Consider the following 12,813-nt stretch of genomic DNA (forward strand, 5'->3'; position numbering starts at 1 on the left):
ACAGGTGATTCAGTTAAAATAAGGATGTTAGCATGGGGCTCTAATCCAACATGACTGATGTCCTTACCAGAAGAGAGACGCACCAGGGATACATGTGCACAGAGGGAAGACCATGTTAGGACCAAGCAAGAGGGTGGCCATCTGCAAGCCAAGGAGAGAGGCCTTGGAGGAAACCAATCCTGCCCCCACCTTGATCTTGCACTTTCAGTCTCCAGAACGGTGAGAAATAAATTTCCATTGTTAACGTCACCCAGTCTATGGTATTTTGTATGGCAGCCCTGGCAAACTAATACATATTTCAAGCAGTCAAATTATCTGCCTTCCTATTTCTGTGAAATTCTCTTCAATAGGTTTAGTATTGGGACTGATTGAAGTTGACTGCAAGCTCAACAGTTTTCCCACCAGGAGATGAGATCTGTGTGCTCCTCCCCTAAATCCTGGCGGGCCCTGTGACTGCTTTGACCAACAGAACATAGTAAGAGAGACACTGTGCTAGTTTCTGGGTCCAGGCCTTAAGAGATTGTTAGCTTCCTCTTCCCGTCATCATGTGACCCTGGTCAATGGCATGTGGGGTCAAAGAATTGCCCAGCCAAGCCCTGGTTGAATTCTTAACTCATAAAATCATCGGGTTTTTTGGTTGCTGATGTAAGTAAGCCACTAAGTTTGGGGGTAGCTTGTGATGATGATGTAATAAATATTTCTGAAGTGGTTTACTGGATGCTTACGGCTGTATCAATTCTGTATAAGCCAATTCTTACCAGACCTCACTTTGTGGGAGGAAGTAAGGAGCAATTATTAGGGGATGGGGCTTTGGATTTTGATAAACTCTGCCATTGACAATTCACTTGTTTTGCTTCAAAGTCATTTGACATCTCTGCATCTAAGTTTCCTCATCTGTAGAATAGGGATACTCACTCTTGCTGGTGGGGCGTTGTGAGGATTTAACGTGTTAATGGGATATCATATTGCTCGGCAGATAGTGAGCATCCTATAAATGGTAGCCACCCTGACTGCACTAGTCCTGCTCCCAATGCTGCTGATTATAGTGATGAAACCAGGTCATCATACTTATGGCTGCTAGTGGAGTTGGGTGAAATGTGCCTTCCAAACGAGCAGCTCTCATCAGCGTGCCACAGGGTCAAAATCCCACCATTGACTCCTTCCCGTCGTGGCATTTTCTTTTCTTTTCTTTTTTTTTTTTAAAGATTGGCACCTAGGCTAACAAGTGTTGCCAATCTTCCTTTTTTTTTGAGGATTGGCACCTGGGCTAACAACTGTTGCCAATCTTTTTTTTTTTTTTCTGCTTTATTTCCCAAACACCTAGTACATAGTTGTATATCTTAGTTGCAGGTCCTTCCAGTTGTGGGATGTGGGATGCCGCCTCAACGTGGCCTGACGAGCGGTGCCATGTCCGCGCCCAGGATCCAAACCCTGGGCAGCCACAGCAGAGCACGCAAACTTAACCACTCAGCCACGGAGCCGTCTCCCCCCGCTCCCCCCGCCCCGGTCGTGTCATTTTCGTTTAAGGCCTCAGTATCCTTAGAATTCCAGTTACACCTGGCAAGATTAATGCATGCGAAGATGTTACAAACTGAAGGCTGTGTAGCAAAGTGTAAAGAGCATAGGACTTAATTTATTGTGGAATTAGTTTTGGCTGCAAGACCCAAAAAGCAGTGGATTAAATGTGTTAGAAATTTGACTTCCAGGTAAAAGTCCAAGTAGGTAAGTGACTTGCACAGAGACACACAGCTATTCAGTGCCCGAGCTGGGATTGGAACCAGGTCTGTGTGAATTCAGTCTATCCTCATTCCACTCAAGCGATCCTGGTCCTGGTCCTAGTCCTGCCCTGGCCAGTTTACTCAGTGTGTGACCTTGAGCCGGTCATCTCCCCAGGCAAAGGCAGATTTACTGTGAAGCTAATGAAACACCTCCCTCGCATGGACCCTGGAGAGAGAGGAGTTTCCAGGAGTTGGAGGGCACTGGAGGTGGCATGGTGGGGGATGGAAGCCAGGCAGCATTCAGGAAGTATTTCTATGTAAGCATTTCTGGCAAATTGACAGAGACCCTAGAAGAAAGAGATCCAGCCTCCAAGGCTTCAACAATTTGTTGGGATTTCTTTTCTTATTCTAAATAAATACTCACTTTTGTATTCGTAACATTGCATTTTTTTTTCAAGAGAGTCCCCAAGATTGTACACACTTAAGGCCCCACAAAATCGAGACCCACCCCTGTCCCCAAGCCAACATACAGGAAAGCCTGGGAGAACGAATTCCAGGGAAGTTTTGAGTAAAAGCGTGGGTATGAGAATCTATGGAGCCGGACTCTGATCAGGAAGGAGAACCCAGTGGGAAGTTAGGGTGGGGTTTCAGGAGCACAGGAAGGCAGACTTCCCCAGGGACTTTTCCGAGATCACTCCAGAAAAGGAAATCTCTCCCTCTGGCATATTCTCATGGCCCCATCTGTCCTTAACTCCAGCCCGTAGCACGCTCTGCCTCTGATAGAATTGCTTGTGTCCATGTCTGTCCCTCCATCCAGAGGAGCAGCTTTCAGAAAGCAGAAGCCAGGTCTCCTTCGTCTCAATGAATTTCCAGGATGCCAGCAAATGGTCTGGCACAGCACAGGAGCTGATAAGTAGTTGTTGAATTAAACTGAATTGAGGAAACTGTGGACTCAGGGAGGACAAAAGGCAGTTACTAAGTCATTTCTTTATTGTGTGATGTTCTCAAGGCCTCAGTTTCCTTCTGTGAAATGAAGGTTTTAGACCAGTTGATCTCTACGAGGGCAATTCTGAACCTGACAGCCATGAGCTCATTAACATCTCTGCACTCTCTATTCTCAGAGTGCAGGCTTCATAGTTTGAATTGAGGTGAAATCCAATCTGGAGGCCTCATGTTCATTAAAAAGGCTCACGGCATTGCTTGGAAGTGTCAGATGCTGGCCTGCCCAAATTCCAGGAGGGCCAATTGCATTCTGACAATTTCGAGTTCCCCTGCACTCTTCAATAGGATAAGGCATGCTTTGCTTCCTGTCCCAAATTATTTGCTGTCCTCAGCTGTTAAACAGAGGTGTCACCTCATTTGCGGGCCATTTTGCCCTTTCTTTTGAAAGGCTATATACTTTTGCTGGGGTTGAATAGTAATTTTGACCAGTTAAGACATTGTATGATTTCTGGTAATTCCCATGGATGAAAGGCTATTCCTGCATACTATGTCAGAAACACTTTAGAACCTTATTATTTGTCCTCTGGTGCTAAAGAATGACACTCAGATATGAAAATTCCGTGACAGCGATTGATCCGTGTGTTTACAGGAGGAGAATGAAATGCGAGGAGATTTTGAACACCCCTTTTGACAGAGGCACTGTCTTGACCCTAAAAATTGCCAGGGGCCACAAGTGTTACCTCGTCAGTAACATGACTGTGGATTCCACTGAGTTAGGCATTTGAGTTTTTAACTCCCAGAACCTGACCTGAGATAACTTTCAGTCTAATGAAGGAATGAGAACCTGTGTGAAAGGTATTGGAAAGTGAGGTGGTGCCATAAATATTGCTCTCACCATGATTACGTTTGTTTATTTTCTGTCTTTGTCATAGAATGCAAAAGCAGGGAGCTGGTGTGCCGTGGGTTGCCCTCATATTCAGTTCCAGCAAGATCTCTCTGTAAAATCGTATGTTTAATATTAAGGAAGTAATTTAACCCATTTCATGAAGCTTTATTTTATTAGCAGCTGGTATAATAGGATCGCATCTGATCATCTTTCTTTGGTTATGATAGTAACATCCTTATCCTCTTAATGATGAAATTTTCTCCACCCCTTTGATGGCTGTGCTAATTGCTATCTATTGTAATCTTTAGATTCAGAATTAGAATGAGTTCTTTCCTTCATCTGTAGCTCTTAAAAAAGTCAAGTTGTGAACACAGTGACACCAAATCAAACCCTAACTCGAAGCCTATAATAATCTTACTTAACATCAAATGACTCCCCTGTTATAAATAGATGGTTTACTCTTTCCATCACCAAATGTTTACTGAGTGCTTCCTTTGGCTAAGTATGGGTGACGAAAAATGGCTGTACCAGATACGATCCTGTTACCCCTCCTTCTTGATATGGATAGTATACATCTTGGAAAAAACTAACAATTTCACAAATCGTATCTGGAGTTAAGATGAATGAAGATGGGGTGTGGAGGAGAGAGAGAAGGGGGCGTGGTTATGAATTACAAAGTAAAGTCCGTCTAGGAAATCTTCTTAACTGTTTTTGGATTTTTTTTCTGGAACCTCTTCTCAGAAAAATGCACCCACTTTCCAAACTTTGCTTGGAATTTTAGGGGCTTCACAGACACACAGAAGCCCCTGTATACAATCCAGCTCGGTAACAGTATATTTAGATGAAATTGAGAAACATTTAAGTTGTTACACAATGCATGCAGTGTGCTACTTGTAAGATTTCTCACATGATTGTTGACCCTGCCCCAGAGTTTGTGCATTGCTCAGGCATGTCACCCAGACAGGAAGCTTCCTGCTAAAAGGCCAGAGTGTCGTCATTGTTGTGGTTAGTCAAAATTCTCCTAATCTTGTGACCATTTTATTGATGATGAGACAGTCTGAGGATTATATAACTTTTCAGTGATTGTGATCTGGTTTAGTTAAAAGGCTGTAACGCTCACCCAATACTTTAGGAGACTGAAGGCAGAGGGTGTGACATGGTGTTTATACAACTGCTCGGCCAGACCTGTTCACTTGTGTATTATTTGCCTACTGTCATGGCTTCGGCAAAGAGAAGCAGGCAAAATGCTCATGAAAGATCATGAACTCAGGGTAGGAAACTGCAGGTAAAGTCCTAGAGGCACCTCAGCCCTACAGACAAACCAAGGGAAAACCAAAATCTCTGTTACCCTGGGTTTATGACTGAGGTGTGGGAGTGTGTGCGTGTGCGTGCGTGCGTGTGAATGCTTTGATCTTTTCAAGGAGGGACAGAAGGAATTTGACAATCCCTTTATAGAGGGACTTCTTCCAACTGATAGATGCTCAATAAATGTGTTGGTTGGGTGACAAAGGTACCAAATATGTATAAGGAAGCCACTGGTTTACTGCGAATGGTCTTGAAAGTCACTATCCTCCCATTTAATTGAATTCAGTGAATATACACTGTGTCTACACACGACGTAAATTGTGCTGTGTTCTCTGAGTGATTCAAAGATGCACGGTGTCTTTCCCTGAAGATATTTACTGCTAGTGCAGGTTGGTAAGCACGTGTGCAGCCACCATCCCTTCTTGCTCCCACGTCAGACATTTGTAGTTGATGATGGTGCTCTTCAGCCTGAACCTGGATTTGGTCTCAAAATCCTTTTAAACTCAACGCTCTAGGCAGATCTTTCCAATCAACCTGAGTTGGAACAAGCAATAAAATGCACTTGCCATCCTGACTCCAGGGGAGGGACTGATATACACACAAATACATCAGGCAGATCATAATCATCAACAAAAATAGATGTTCCTGAAGCATTTGCTATCTGTGGAGTCAAGTTCTCCACAATAGACTGTAGGAGCAATGCCATGCAGACGAAAACTATTTAAGGAAATCCTATTGGGACCTTCTTTTGAAAAGCAAAGAATCACTTTGAAAGGAAATCGTCATTCTCTGATTGATCTGTTTGATGAGATCAACTGTATTGAAAATTCTTTGTGTTCCACACACCTAAGAAGGAGAACAGGGTTCAATTTCAATTGCCTTCACTGGAGAATGAGATGAAGCAGAACAAGTAGAAAGGAGTGGTTTTTCAAGGAAAAACAGTTCAAAGTAGAAAAACAAAATTAAAGCACTCAATGGGAATGAATGGAAAGACTATGAAAACTAAAATTACTATCCGAATCTCTTCTCCCCTCCTGACATAGAAAAAATATTCATTTTCCTTTTCTTCTCTAATGGAAAAATATCTAATTCTTGTTAGATTAGCTTTCCTAGGATCACCTAACCCTTAATATGTTAACAAAGCACGGAAGGAGACTTCTTGGAAGTGAAGCATTTCAATTTAACAAGGTGCTATAGACGATGTTCATGTCCTCCCAAAATTCGTGTATTGAAACTTAATCCCCAGTGTGATGGTATTTGGAAGTGGGACTTTGGGAGGTGATTAGGTCATGAGGGTGGAGCCCTCAGGAATGGGGTTTGTGCCTTTATAAAAGAGGTCTCAAATCTGCAGTGGGGTGAATGGGTTTGCCTCTGGGGGGCAGGGCACGCAAAAGCAGGGGGCCAGCATTGGCGGGGTGTGTGGGGCCTCTGTGTGGGGCGAGTGGTCCTGCTTCAGGGGGTCAGGGCATGTGCATGGGGCAGGACTGTGTTGATGGTGTGTGTGGACCTGTGGACAGTGGGGCTTGTCAGCTGCAGCAGACTTGTGCTTCACAAATAGTGACATGGGCATTGGCCCCACATTCCAAAGCCTGAAACAATTGGGTGCTCCCATGGCTGGGGCTGGCTCCGCTTAACTGCAATCCTGAGAGAGCTGAGAAGAGCCTTGCAGGCCAGGGGCCCACAGCAATTGTAAGCCCCTGAGCTTAGCAACCAGCCTCACTGGGGGCCTACTCACTTAACAGAAAAACCGCAACAGGAATGTGCTATTAGATCTTATAGCCAACTGTGCTGGGGTTCCCCACGCCTGATGAAGTGACTGAAGGGACCATAGCAGCCACAGGCAGCTGAGAATTACAACCAGCCAGCCAGGGGGACAGCCTAGCCTCCCTGGGCACCTGCAGCAAGAGCAACCCTGCCACAGCAGAAGGACACACATAACCCATACAGGGGTCACTCCTGGAACATGTGGAACTGGTGACGAGAGGGAAGCACACTGCTGGGCCTCATAAGGCATCTCTTACATAAGGCCACCTCTCCAAGATCAGGAGACGTAGCTGACCTACCTAATACATAGATATAAGCACAGAGAAAGAGGCAAAATGAGGAGGCAAAGGAATGCGTTCCCAAATAAGGGAACAGGACAAATCCTCAGAAAAAGAACTAAATGAAACAGAGATAAACAATCTACCTGAGAAAGAGCACAAACTAATAGTCATAAGAATGCTCACTGATTTTGGGGGAGGAATGGATGAACTCACTGAGAACGTCAACAAAGAATGGGAAAATATAAAAAAGAACCAAGCAGAAGTGAAGAATACAACGCTGGAAATGAGAAATCCACTAGAGGGACTCAATAGCAGAGTAGATGATGTAGAAGAATGGATCAGTGAACTGGAGGAAAGACTAGAGGAAATCACCCAAGCTGAACAGAGAAAAGAAAAAAGAATGAGAACAGATTGAGGGACCTCTGGGACAACATCAAGCAGACTAACATCCATATTATAGGTGTCCCAGAAGAAGAGAGAGACAAAGGGGCAGAGAATCTATTTGAAGAAATAATAGCTGAAAACTCCCCTAACCTAAGGAAGGAAACAGACATCCAGGCACAGGAAGCACAGAGAGCACCAAACAAGAAGAACCCAAAGAGGCCGACAGCAAGACACATTATAATTAAAATATCAAGAATTAAAGATAAAGAAAGAATCCTAAAAGCTGCAAGAGAAAGGCAAGAAGTTACATACAAAGAAAACCCCATAAGGATATCAGTTGACTTCTCAGCACAAACCTTAAAAGCTAGAAGGGAGTGGCACAATATATTTAAAGTGCTGAAAGGAAAAAACCTACAGCCAAGAATATGCTACCCAGCAAGGTTATCATTCAGAATGGAAGGAGACATAAAGAGTTTCCCAGACAAGCAAAAACTAAAGGAGTTTATCACCAAGAAACTAGCCTTACAAAAAGTGCTAAAGGTACTTATTTAAGTGGAAAAGAAAAGACCACAAATAGGAATGAGAAAATTATTTTTAAAAAACCAAAACCAAACAAACAAAAGAAACAAAATCACTGGTAAAGGCAAATATACACTAAAGGAAGCAGATCAACCACCTGCAAAACTAATATGAAGGTCAAAGAAAAAAGTAGTAAAATTATCTATTTCCGTGATAAGAGGATAACAGATACACACACAAGAGAGGTTAGATATGATATCAAAAACATAAAATGTGGGAGGAGAGGAGTAAAAGAGTAAGACTTTTAGCAAGAGGTCAAACTTAAGAGAACATCAACTTAATATAGGTTGCTATATATGTGGGTTATTATATATGAAGCTCATGGTAATCACAAACAAGAAACCTGGAATAAATACACAAAAAATTAAGAGAAAGGAACCCAAACATAAGACTAAAGAAAGCCATCAAACCACAAGAAAAGAAGAAAGGAACAGAAAAGAACTACTAAAGCGTCCAGAAAAAAATTAACAAAATGGCCATATATACATTCTTATCAATAACTACTTTGAATGTCAATGGACTAAATGCTCCAATCAAAAGGCATAGAGTGGCTGATTAGATAAAAAAACAGACCCATATGTATGCTACATACAAGAGACACACTTCAGACCTAAAGACACTCATAAACTGAAAGTGAAGAGATTGAAAAAGATACTCCATGCAAATGGTAACGAAAAGAAAGCTGGGGTAGCAATACTTATGTCAGACAAAGTAGACTTTAAAACAAAAACTGTAATGAGAGACAAAGAAGGGCACTACATAATGATGGAGATTCCTCCAAAAATTAAGACTAGAACTACCCTACGATCAGCTATTCTCCTGCTGGGTGTTTATCCAAAGAACATGAAAACACAAATGCGTAAAGATACATGCACCCCTGTGTTCGTTGTGGCATTATTCACAATAGCCAAGACTTGGAGGCAACCTAGGTGCCCATCAAGGGACAAATGGATAAAGAAGATGTGGTATCTGTATACAATGGAATACTACTTGGCCATAAAAAAGGATGAAATCCAGCCATTTGTGACAATGTGGATGGACTCTGAGGGGATTTTGCTAAGTGAAATAAGTCAGAGGGAGAAAGTCAAATACCATATGATCTCACTCATGAATAGAAGATAAAAACAACCACAAACAAACACAGAGAGACAGATATTGGACTGGTGGTTACCAGAGGGGAAGTGGGGCGGAAGGATGTTGAAAGGATTGACTAGGCACGTGTACATGGTGATGGGTTGTAATTAGTCTTTGGGTAGTGAACATGATGTAATCTACACAGAAATCAAAATAAAATGATGTACAGCTGAAATTTATATAATGTAATAAACCAATGTTACCTCAATAAAAAAAAAAAAATCCAAAAAAAAAAAGAGGCCCCCAGAGAGCTTTCTTAACCCTTCTGCCAACTGAGGATACAGTGAGAAGACAGATTTCTAGGAACTAGGAAGAGGGTTCTCACCAGACACCACACACGCTGGAACCTTGATCTTGGACGTCCCAGCCTCCAGAACGGTGAGAGAGAAATTTCTGTGCTTATTAGTCACCGACGGCTTATGCTGCGCGGTACTGTTGGAGCAGCCTAAACAAACGAAGACACAGGACTTTCCTTAGCACCCAGCAGAGATTTTAGAAAGATGGGGGAATGCACACTGGGTGAAAGGGGCTAAGGATGGCGTTCATTAAAAAATGAAACAGACATCATATCACTAAGCAGAAAATTTCGGGGGCCACTGGAATGCCCCACAATAAATATTTTCTAGTTCATTCTTTCTTTTGAGGGAATTCTTGTCTTACATTTGGATCGGTCATTGATCACCTGTCACGTGCCACATAGTAAGAATAGCTAATGGGGTGCCTTCTGAGAGCCAGGGACTCTTGGCAGAGTTTATATGTCTTAACATTTAATCTTCTCAACAGTTCTGTGAGATAGATGCTTATTATCCTCATTTTACAGATGATGACGTGAGGCAGGGGAGGGCTAAGTAACTGGCTCTAAGTACGTGGTTAGTAAGTAAGAGCGCTGGAGTGAGAGCGCTCATGGTCTAGTCCCAGGGCTGCGTTCTTCACTGATGTGCTGTACAGTCTCAGACGGGAGATGGAGGCCCAACACGTACTCTAGGATTCCCGGGACAGTTCCACTTTGAGATATTAATATTAGGGCTATTTGCCTTGCTAATTATATTTGTCCTTTAAGGACCGTCTGTAAGTAGGAATGCGAAAATGACCAAGTCTTGGTATTTGTCCCACAACCAATGATTCCATTCATTGATTCATTCGTTTTCAACAAAAAATAATTATCAGAGTCCTTTCTCTTGGTTTTCTTATCTCACCCGCTATCCTTAGTCTCAGTGTGCTGACGGTTTTTCAACCCCCATGCTTCTAATTCATGGGGCTCAGTCCATAGTTTTACTTCTTCGTGTTTTTCTCTATTTACAATCTTTTTGTTTCAGACTTACTAAGTTTCTTGACTTTAAATACCTTTTATAAGATGACTCTAAAAGTTATATTTCCCCCCCAGACCATTCCACTTAGCACCAGACTCTATATCCTACTGCCCGTCTAACAGACACTTGGATGTTCGATAAGCAAATCGAATTTCACATGCCCCAACCTGAAGTACAGATGCCTGCCCCACCTCCAAAATCCGCTTCTCCCGTGGTCTTCCCACATTGTAAATGGCAATTCCGTTTTTCCAGGTGCTTGGATGAAAATCTTGGTGTCATCCCTAATTCCTCTTTCTCTCACACCCCATTTCCAATCCATTAGCAAATCCCCCTGGTCTATGCTCCATGACCTCTTACTCGGGTTATCTGGTCAGCCTCCTAACTGGCACACCTGCTCCCACTCGGGCCCGTTTCAGCAGTGTGTCTCCGCTATCCCTCAGCAGAGCACTCAGAGAGTCCATTTCAGAACAGAAGTCAGTCAAGCGGCCCCTCTGCTCAAAACTCTCCGGGGGCTTTCAGCCTCATTCAGCACAAAAGCCAACATTCTCACAGGACTTAGTGTGACCCCATCCTTGCAGGACGTGAGAGACTCGCCAGCATCCTCCCCCTCCTCGAGGCTCCACTGCTTCTCTGACTATGTCTGCTTCTGTGCTCTTCCTGGCTCGCTTTGTTCCAGCCTCACTGGTCTCCTCAAATTCTGAATACGTCAAGCACCGTCCCTCTTCAGTACCTTTAGCCTTGTTGTGGCTTTGCCTGGACGTTCTTGCTTCGACTATGTGGTGCCCTTCCTGGCTCTTTCAGTTCTTTAGTTAAATGTCATTTCATCGGAGAGGTCTTTGACCACCTCAAACAATATGCACTTTATCCTCACTGCCTGCACTCCCCCATCATTTCCTGTCACATCAGTCTGCTTTATTTTCCTCTAAAGTATCAAAGATGGAGATTTTGCACCTTTGTTTGTTTATTGTTTGAGTCACTCCATCAGGCTGTAAGCTCAACGAGGGCAGGGACTTCATCTATTTTGTTCCCTGTTGTATATCAACGGTATCTTGCATGTAGGTGGTGCTCAATAAATACTTGTGGAATGACTGACTGAGTGAAGGAATAGGGGTCTACTATGAATCAGGCACTGAGCTCAGCAGCATGGATTTAGCAGTGAACGAGACAGATGTGGTTCCTGTCTTCATGACTCATGCTCTATATTGGTTATCAACATTCTTATTTTCTCTAAGATATAGCTCAAATTCCTTTTATGGTCAGTTGAAAACAGAATGAAGGAAAAGTGTGGAAAGATACAGTGGTATGGGGGTAAGATCATGGCTAAGAGCAGGGAAGGGTAAAGATTTTAATGTACAATGTGTTACAGGGTTTTAATATTCCTCGAACTCCACTGGTGTCGTCAGTACTGGAGTTTGATTAGGAAGGCTTCAGCCTGTTCTGAAATTTGCCCTGTGGACTCTCTTTATAGTGCTCCATCAAGGGAAGGAAGATAGAAGTCAAGCCAAACTGCCTTGATGGTTGCTTATCATGTGGGCACTGTTCACACATGCTTCCTTTACCCAACAATATTCTTGGAGCACATTCTGCATGGAAAACTCACACCTTGCTATTTGCTTTGTTTCATTGACTACCTACCTGCTCTGTTTGTTCATATTTCCAATGCTTCATGTATAGCAGACCCCAGGAGCATCACAGCCTGCCTGAATTCTTGGGGGTAAGTTGGCAACTTGAAAATTATCCTCCATGTCCCCATAGAAAATTGGGGTCCCTCCTCTGCCCCTCTCCTGCCCAATTTTTAAAGCTGATTTATTTAGGGTGAATGGATTCTTCTTTCTTAATCTACACATAGTTCTCCCGTCACTTTACGGTGTGAAGAAGCCCTTGTAGGAGCCTTGCCCAACAGAGGAGCGGAGGGAACCTTCAGGATTCCTTTGAGACTCGTTGACCTTTTGGGCATGGCTTAGAATAGTAATTGGTTACTTTGCTGCTGTGGAAATGGACCTTTTTGCATCCAACTGAGTGGTTCAAGGGGTCAGAAGATAGAACCACATTTTTTTTTAGCTAGTGGGAGTTCCCTGCAATTACAGAAAGCTGAGTAGATTTATTTTGCTTCTTGAGATTAAATTAGGCATGGAGGATGGTCAGAATTTGGGGATTTTCTGGGTCTGGATTAATAACAACAGGTATTGTAACGTGGGAAGAGCAGGTGAGCCACGTTCTCTTGGTTCAGTGGGAGATTTCCACCTGGGTCTATCAAGTACCATCTTTGCTAGACCTGGAGGACTTTTCTTTTTGAACCACAATCACCCTTTTAAGTTGCCTGGGCTGATAAGTGTTCTGGTCACTGAAGGGGTGTCACAAAATGAGTTGGACAGGAATGAACAAAGTCTTAGGGAACAGATGGGGATTGCTGTCAGATAATCATTGGGTGATCATTGGGCAACATGCTGGCTGCTATCACTGGGCGATCCTCACCAGATGATGAGAAGAAAACTAGTGTAGCTGCGCAA

This window comes from Equus caballus, chromosome 7 (assembly GCF_041296265.1).
Source record: "Equus caballus isolate H_3958 breed thoroughbred chromosome 7, TB-T2T, whole genome shotgun sequence".
NCBI classification, from domain to species: Eukaryota; Metazoa; Chordata; class Mammalia; order Perissodactyla; family Equidae; genus Equus; species Equus caballus.